Source organism: Myodes glareolus, chromosome 14, assembly GCF_982192425.1.
Source record: "Myodes glareolus chromosome 14, mMyoGla1.1, whole genome shotgun sequence".
In the NCBI taxonomy this organism is placed as follows: domain Eukaryota; kingdom Metazoa; phylum Chordata; class Mammalia; order Rodentia; family Cricetidae; genus Myodes; species Myodes glareolus.
In genome coordinates, this window is record NC_142039.1 from 25,325,255 (window position 1) to 25,334,898 (window position 9,644).

Here is a 9,644-nt window from a genome sequence, read left to right on the forward strand (position 1 = left end):
TTTCAGTTAGAGTCACTAATCTGGTCTCTTTCCACTCTCTCTGTCTACTGGAGTTTTAAACTTGTTTTTAAAATCCCAGATTTAAATTTTCTATTTTTTATTTCCTTAATTATCTCTTTCTTCTCCTATCTTATATTTTTAAAAAGTCTCAATTTGTCCAAAAAATGTTTAATTGAAACTTTTGAGAAAGCATACTTGTTACTGAAAAAAATTAATCAGCAAAATCAGTGAACTAATTTTAATGATGATTACTATTTTAATGGGTGAATATTTTTAGCTCCATCTGGAATGCGAAAACGCTCTCTGACTTGGTGAGATTTAAAGTGAGCACAAACTGCGTTGTGCCACATCTAACAAGCACAGCACATTATCTTAATTCCAGTTAGAAATATATTTATAGAAGAGATTAAATGCTGCAGTGCAGGTAATGAATAAATGATGCAGGAGAGGAAATTCTGATAAGTGGGTAACGAGAGGATCCCTGAATGGCTGCAGCCCGTTAACTGTCCTGCGGAGAATTGCAGTGATTCCATTCTCTCCCGTTTTTCTTATTTTATGAGGAAAAAATATATCTATCCATTTAGGTTAAAGCTGTAAACTACCGTATTATACCTGGCGGGGTGTGTTTATGACTCTCATTAATCAGACTTGAGTGCTGTGTGTCCACTCTTTAGTCAGAGCAGAGAATGGAATTTTCCATAGAACATCATGTTATGAATAGCTCTGACTCATGCCATGTTCCCATAAATAAGGCCTCTATGAAACGTGTATTGTAGAAGGCTCTGCATGGAATATCCTTGCTGATAGTTTTTGACCTCGGTATCTGTTATGTGAACTACATTTTCTGTCATTTGTTTTCACAGTTGAAGCATTAGATGAAACCATAATATTTATGACTACACATTTGTTCACTGTCAGTGTAATATATTGCACGACTGCGCTCTGCTATGTTGGTGAGGAACAGGGAGAACACAGAAGGGAGGGGGTAAAGTTTTATGCAGACTGACTGCACAAAGAGAAACGTGAAGCTCACATGTTTCTTCGATAAGAGCCTTATGAGTTAAATTAAGTTTCTTGAAATATTTTTAAAATAAACTGCTGGTATGTTTTCGGCCTCGTGGAATCCGAAATGAAGACAGTAAGAATAAAGAATAATCAACAGCATCGGGTCACCATGCTTTATCTGGACACGAGAGGTGATGCACTGACAACTGCTCCTTGGTGTCCTCCATGGCCAAGGACAATGACCTTCAAGAAGAAAGCAAAACTGTGCAACATAGTTCTTTTTTTCTCTTCAAAACATTTGGGGTAAATGAACAATTGGGACTTTTGACTTCAGTGGCAACCACTTAAAGCAAAGTATTTCATCATTGGCTACAATCATTCATCACCCAGCAAAGAGACATATCAACTGTTGACCGAGGAACTCCGAATCAGGAAATAGTCACTAGAGCAGTCCATGTGGACCCCAATGTCCTCTCCTGTGGCAAGAAAATCAAATAAATAAATAAATAAATAAATAAATAAATAAAATAAAAAAGTTAGCTTGCTTTCTCTGAGGGACATTTTTGTTAGCAGTGCTGCCTACTGAAAGCATTTTTCTAACCTTCTATAACGAATGAAACAGTCACCTTATTAGATAATGTTCGGTTCCATTTTCAGGGATATGATTTTAGGTCTTGTAAAGCATCTCTCTATCTGGAGAAAACGTCATATGGTGGCTGCTCTGAAAGAGTTTCTTTTTCACATCTGTGATCAATACCACCATACTAACCTCTTTAGGTGTCATTTACACAGCATACCTACCTCCTCCTCAATTGAATAATGAAAATTTCTTTTATAATATACACTAGAGAGAGAAATTGTATTCCTTCTATAGACTTAACTAGTAGCAATGAATAAAGTCTTGGTTTGAAGTTTAGATTTCAGCACTCCAAAGTGGATAGAAAACAGGAATGCTAAGGCTTCTTGCCTACTGTAGAAAGACATGCTTTCTCGACGTAACATGAAGAAATTAATATAAGATACAAAGGATTCTATGGCCACTCTTGAAGCTCTGCTGCATTGTGTTTTTCTGGTGGTGCTTTTATATGCAAGATGTGAGGAACAAAGGACCATAAATATTTATATAATGAAATATCCTCCCACCTTCCAAAGCCTATTGTGAAGAGGCAGATAAGTCAGCTGTTCACCTGCCGCCCTAGACTTTGATAACAAGCCACAATTGTTTTATTTAATTTCTTTCATTCAGGTTCCTATTTTCTCTGAAGATTTTCATTTCAGGAGTTTATAATTTCCCAAATCCCACTTGTAACTCTAAAGATCACCCCCAAGGACTTTGGCTCTGGTCTCTGACACTGCTCATATAATCAGCTCATCAGAATTGAGCCTTTCTCCTTCCTAATTTTACATCTGATTCACAGTGCATAATCATATCGAAGTTCTCATTATTCAAATTTCTAGGCCTTTTACCTGACTCATTGTGTGTGTGCATGTGTGTATGAGTGTGAATAGGATTCTACATGTGTGTATGCATATATGAGTGTGAATATGATTCTGTGTGTGTACATGTCCCTATGTTTGTGTATCAATGTGTACAACATACATGTATAGGTGTATTCACTGTGGACAGAGATTGACATCAGGACATTTTCTTTAACCATTCTTCACCTTATTTTCTGAGGCAGAGTATCTTTCTCTTAATGTTATAGGTTATTTTATGTGTAGAAATGTTTTATATGCATATATGTATGTACATGTACTACATATGCACCTGTTGCTCAAGAAGGTCAGAAAAGTTAGCAGGCCTCCTTGACCTGGAGTTACAGATGACTATGAGCCACCACGTGAATGCTGGGAACTGAATCCTACTTCTGGGCAGGAAAAGCAACTGCTTAATAAGCCTTATCTCCTGCTGCAGGGTCTCTCAGCAATCCTGAGACTCCCAAGTTCAGCTAGACAAGCAGATTAGCAAGTTTCCTGTCTTCATCTTTTCATAGTTGAATTTTGTACACAACTTTTTATACTAAATCTAGAGGATTGATCTGAACTCCTCATATTTGTTTGGCAAGCACGTTGCCTATTGAACCATCTCCTCAGCCTCACCTTCCTTTTTCTACAACTCTCACATGTTAATTTGTTAATTCTTTAACATTAATAGACAAGTATCAGTCCTAAAGAAAGAAAGGGGATCCCTGACACTTGAAAGTTTTGAACCTCCCTGTGTGGGTACATGGAAATGAACTCACGCCTCTGGGAGAACAGTATACCTCCTTAACTACTGAACCACTTCTCTAATCCCTGAATTAGACATTTTTTGTAATCCAAATATAAATGAGAATACAGGTGACTGTAAGGCTCAGACCTTCCCTTGCTCCCTGGGATGCAAATCAAGGACTGTTTTGGCAACCAGCTAAAGCTTCCTGCTAAGTTCCGTGCTTGTTCTGCTCTAGCCTGGTATAATAGCCTAGGGCCTTATATTAGTTTAAAATGGTAATTTCTCGTCCTGCCCGGAAGAGCCTAGGTGACAAGATCCCTCCAACCTGTCTGACACTGCCCTGCACCCCTCACCCACCTGCCTGAGGAGAACTCACTCGGCGCCATCCCCCTCTAGCTGGGAGGGGGTTCTCCTCTTCTGGGATCAAAGTATTTAACCCTGGATTAAGTTGAATAAATGGGCATTCTCCTCTGAGAATGACTCGAACTCTCTATCTGTGCTGTGCATCTTATATTTAACCCCTAGGACTTTATCTAGCTCGTGTAAGGTATGGAGTCGTGGTCCATACCAGGTGGGTGGTGATGCAGACTCGGGTGTGGAATGTTTGCCACAGGTGACCTTGTAATTTTGTGATACAGATTCAGACAAATCTTGATGTAGTTACTTTTCTATCCTTGTGATAAAGAATCATGACCATAAGCAGCTTGGAGAGATAGGAATTTAATTCTTTTTCATTTTGCAGTTTGTAGTCCATTACCTAGGGAAGCCAGAATAGGAGCTCAGGACAAAAACCTAGAAACTGAATTATAATCCATGAAGGAATGCTACTTAAGAGCATTTCCCCATGATTTTCTCAAGTGCTTGTTTAAATCATCCAAGATTACCATGGAGGCACCAGCCTTTATTGCATGGGCCCACCCACATTAACCATCATCAATAAAGAAAAAATACCACAGGCTTGCCCACATGGCAATATGGTGCAAGCATTTTTTTTCAGTTGAGGATCTTTTCCCAAACAACTATTGCCTATATCACCTTGACATAAAAAAACAAGTCAATCCAAGTCATATCTACATAACTTGCTAAGTAATCTGTCACAAAACCTTTAGGAAATTGGTGTTTCTTAGCTATTCTTAGCTATTATAAGCAAAAACACAAAAAAGAAGTAAATGATGCAAAATCGGTTGATGCATAGGACAAAAAGAACTCTTTTGGGTCCTTTACAATCAGGTCAACCAAAAATGCTTAACTAACACCGATAGATTCTCTTCACCTCATTAACTGTTTCCTCAAAGATACTAGGGTCTTCAGCAAGGCACTGGAAAGTTGCCCCTCTACTCTGCCAATATCTGCCTATGCTTTAGAATGTCTAATTTCTCCATCCATGCCCTTTGGCTTTTACATAGCTCCCTTAATCCATTTTTGACTACAGAGAACAAATGGGTGTTTGCTTTATCATTATACACTATAAATGGCCCTGCCCACTAAGACACCAATCGAAAGCTATTCAAAATGTTGGGTTAGTCTCTCTTTTCTACACATACATTCTCATTATATCACCTGCTTCCTGTGGCAGCTGGAGGTGGTCATGCAGCTAAAATCACATGACTCCTGTCACTTGGCTACAGCGTTATGAAGTCTGGCATTTCGTCACAGGTTTCCAGAATCTACCATAACTTTCTGTTCCTTTACTGATTTCACTGTCAATATATAGATGGAATTAAACAAATCCATCAGGAATGGAAAGGTGTCCATGGATTCCCTACATGAGAGGAAGATCCTTGATAACCAGGATGGTGTGTGGACCTATGATGAGAAAAGAAATTTCTACTGCATTACACCACTGAAATATTGCTGCCAATTTGTTATAGCTTCAAGCATAATCCATAAACTAGCCAGGAGTTGACTTCACAAGCAGGAAGTACTTTCTTTTCAGCCCGGTGCTCTAGTTTCCTTTCTGTTGCAGTGATAAACAGGTTGTCCAAAGGCAGCTTGGGAGGAAGGGATTTGCTTGGCTTACAGTATACTGTCCATCATGAAGAGAAACCAAAGCAGGAAGTCAAGGCAGACACTGAACTACAAAACAAGGGGGAGACATTGTTTATTGACTTGCTTCTCTTTGTTATTCAGCACCTTTCTGACACAATCCAGGCCCACTTTCCTATCACAATACTGTTCATAGTGGCCTAATTCCTCCAACATCAATTAGTAATCAAGGAAACACCCCCAAGCGTGTCACAGGTCAATCTGATAGAGGCGATTTCTCTTCTGAGTTTCTGTCTACCCCAGTATACTTAGGCCTGCATCAAGGCAACAAAACCAACCAGTACAGCCTGCTTTGAGGACTCAGAATTTGTGTGACTGAGATGTGCATGGTCTAATGGAAGTACAGTAATGTATCAGTGCTACCAGCCCTGTGTAGGAGAAGGCCATGTAAAGCAGTTTTTAAAAATATGGAGGCATGTATTGGGGAGAGGGGCAGGAGTGACAAGTGGTGATCACTTAGGAGGGAAGAATCAAAATACAGTATTTTTGCCACAACAATTATCACCAAGTATGCTACTCAGACTTAAAGGTATGTACAAAGAGACAAATCTCTACTCTTTAGAAACAGTGGGAGCAAAAGCAAGTGACAAAGAGGAGAGTATGTGTAGATAGGTAGATGACTTGGACAGAAACTTACATGTTCTATAGAGCAACCATGCTTAAGAAACATCTACAAACACAGTGCAATTTATGTTTATCCTTTAGAGGCCAACATTCTGCCTTGCATTTGTCACAATAGGAGCTATGGGGAGGCGTATCAGGATTTACTGCTGTGCGACTTTTGGGATCCCGTGAAAGCTGGCAGTTTTCTAACATTTAATCCCTGGGCCTTGAAGCAGTATAGTGGAGGGGGCATACCTCGCTACAAAGTAAGTCTTGAAAAAAAATTTTTTGTTAACAGAACTGAGATAAGAGGAAAGAATGACAGAGGGACTATACAAAGGTATGAAGATTGGTAGCCAGGTTTCTAACATAGAGATCTCAGGGATATTTCACAAAGTCTGTCCACTGAAGGAGCCTTCCAGTTTCCTAAGTTCAAATGAAGACCTGGCTCAAATGTAAATTGAATCTATGGAGGAAAATTGCATCAGAATAGTGCAAATAAAAAAAAATCCAGACTGCATGATTCATTTGGAAGAGCATCTCAGAAAGTGAGCCCTATTTTATAAATTCACATTTTTTATTTTTGTCCAGGATTCTGATGGTTCCACTGGAGATAAATGATTCCTCCTCAGAGGGGAAATAAGAAGCAGTTTAATCTTGGCCTTCAATTGCCTGAAACTATTCCACCTCTGTGAACTCATTTCATATTTTAAGCTACTAAAAAAGGACTAAAGAATTTGGCAAATTCTCATGTGACTACATAGTGCTAATAAAACAACTTATCTTTCAGAAATTTTCCACTATTCTAAAATAACATTCAGAATCATCTACCAGAAAATAGATGGGCCCAATTTTGATTTTGCTGAAAAGCATACATACATATTTATTTGATTTTTTAAAAATACTATTGTTTGAAGTCTTTTCTTTCCCCAGGCATTATTCTATGCACTGGGAATAATTTTCTGAACACTGAGATTGATAGAGTTCCATAGACTGTTAAAGAGGTGCTCAAAGTTAACTATGATCGAAATATCATACTACAAAGCCCAGGATAGAAGATACCCATGATTCTATATCAAAGAATCCTGACCAAGGCTCATAACCAGTCAAGACCTTCAATTCAAGCAATACTCAGTCTGTGTAAGAGATACTAGAAAAATAAACTTGGGGGAGTGTTTCTCAGTCAAATGTAAGCCCCTAGAGTTTTCACTATGGAGGCACTGCTATTTTCTGGTTTTATTTGAAGCCCATAATTTATAGTTCTGAATTTATGTTCCCAAGTGTTAGCTTGGAAGTTTCAACTCCACCCTAGGAGTATCCCAGGAGGATGAAGTCTTCCTGAAGCACAGTGATGAACTTATATCTCCAGGCTCAGGCATTGGAGAGCAGGAAGGATCTGGAAATTTTGTTTACCGTTCTTGGGAATGTAAATGGTATGAACAATGTGAAAAGTAGTGAAAAAGTTCATAAAATAGTTTTTAAGTTGGGATACCAGAAGATTAGGCTATTGATGCAAATGAAAGAAGGAAATTGGAGACATCTTTTCTAATTGTCTTCGACAAAGGGAAGATTTAGAATGTGAAGTTAAAAAGAAAAGAACTTTCACTTGTCTGTCTCTTTAGAGCCATGGAGAACACTAACAGAGTGACTGCAAACCCTTTTTCATAGGTAAGAGAATACATGCTAGATGAGTCAAGTAAATCTTCGTAAAGTGAGAAGTCATTAGGCAATCTTTCCTGAGCCATCCTTGAGTCTTCTACATTATGATATGAATACAGAAGATCTTTGATCAGTGGTGTTAAAATACAACAGAGTATGTAGTGTGCCTAAAATGCACAGAATCACCCATTTCTTCAGAGGGGAGTTGCAAGATTGAGGGTCAAATGGAGTCTGACCTGGCCTTCAAGGTGAAAGACCGGCAAAATATCAAAGAAGGGACTAATAGAGATCAAGTAACCTTTCAAGTAAAAAAAAAAACTCCATTATAAAACAATACAAACAAAAAAGTTGGAACCAAAAATTACAAAGGAATCCAACAAGAAAGACATTTTCATGAATGTACAGGGAGCCATGAACGAGTAGGAGAAACTGTGATCCCTATCCATTGCCTTCACTAGAGATTCCACAAGAACTAGGGGTACTTGATTTGATTAACAGTACTATATTTTCGATAGAAATTTTAGAATTTATCATAACCAATCCATATTTAGTCTTGAGAGGATATTGATTAAATTTCTATTATTATAAAAAAATGGGTAAGAAAATCTGTTTCAAAGGAAGAAAAGCTTATTTTAGTTCACAATTTCCTAGGTCTTGTTCCATGATCTTGTAGTTTTATCGTCTTTGGCATGAAGATTGGTTGTATATTATCCTGCAATATATGGTGGAGGAAACAGTTGAACACCATTAATGGGTCGATTTAGCCATGAACTCAAAGTCATCATGAGACATTATGACTCTTTGTCTATTAACACTGCTTCATTGAGAACCAAGCCTTCAACACATAAACACTTCGGAAACATTTACAAACCAAACCATAATATTTCCCAGACTCTATTCTCTTACCATATCACATATCTCTCTCTAGTACCAACAGTTGAGGACATTTAAGTTCTGGGAAAATCCTTCAATTCCAAATCATAAAAGGGAAAGAGTTTGAATCACCCTTAAATTAATGAACAAACATAAATATATTTAACTAATGTTAATAACCTAAAAAATATAAAAACTGACAGACAAAAAGGAGGCATCAATGGTGATTAATATCAGAAAGTTTACATGCCATACTCACAGTAAATGTGTTGGGACTAAGAATTCATGCTGGCACAGCCATCTTTACATGATTCTGTGAATTCCAACCTTCTTAACTCTGTGTGACAAGTACTTCACCCACTGAGCCATCTCACTATTGCTTCCTATTATGTTACATTTTTATTTGACCCTCTTAGCCTTTCCTTAAATAAACACTTTTACATTCTTATGTACTCTTCCAGAGTAGATTCTGCATTGTGTCATCACAACTTAGAAAGTTCCTTTCAAATATGTCAACAATATAAACCTGTGATACAGTCTTCCTAGAAACAAGCTAGATTCCCTACCTTCACTAAATGCCAGCAATCAGAAGTGAATCAGATGCCTCTGTATTTGCTTGTGTATTGTGAGTAAGCAACTATGCAGAGCAGTGTCACAGTACCATAGTGTTGGCTGATAGGGAAGTTCAGCCAATCACATTCTGTCCATGGGGTGTGTTGCCTTAAGGCAAAAATTTACCTATAAACCTGGCGGGTGCTTCCCCACTCACTCTCTCATGGCCTCTGTGTTCCGGACGGACTGTTGGGACTCTGGTGTAAGTTTTCCCTTTTTTTATTAAAAGCTAAATATTTTATATAGTATTGGTCTGTTTATTCTATCTATCGACCACGCCTGCTACAGTTGGTGACAGATCCATGAGTTTGCATAGGTCAGAACATTCACTTATTCAATCTCAAAGAAAGATCAGCACAAGCTAAGAACACAGTATCTGAGGTTATTGCTGTCCATCTCTTATCAAGGCTTTCTTTTCTTGTTCTCATCTTGATTTTCTCATACTCAATTTCCATCATGTCTGCCTTTCACAATCCTGAGCTCCCAAGGACTTGACAAGAAAATGAAGAATACATTCAGTCTATTTATGAGATTTCTTGTACTTTCTTCTGTTATCCTGTGTAAGGTGAAAACCCATGAAATGAGAACAGAAGATAGACAAGGATACCCATGAGATGCAAATGACAGTATCATT

At 38.1% G+C, this 9,644-nt stretch overlaps 1 long non-coding RNA gene across 1 annotated transcript; it reads right to left on the reverse strand.

Moving 5' to 3' along the window:
- Positions 1-1,164: 1,164 nt before the first annotated feature.
- LOC125417529 (uncharacterized) lies at positions 1,165-8,949 on the reverse strand. Its single transcript, XR_007237163.3, has 2 exons — positions 8,658-8,949; positions 1,165-1,481 (listed from the first exon to the last, which is right to left on the reverse strand). It is a non-coding gene; the product is annotated as an uncharacterized LOC125417529 (long non-coding RNA).
- Positions 8,950-9,644: the final 695 nt, after the last annotated feature.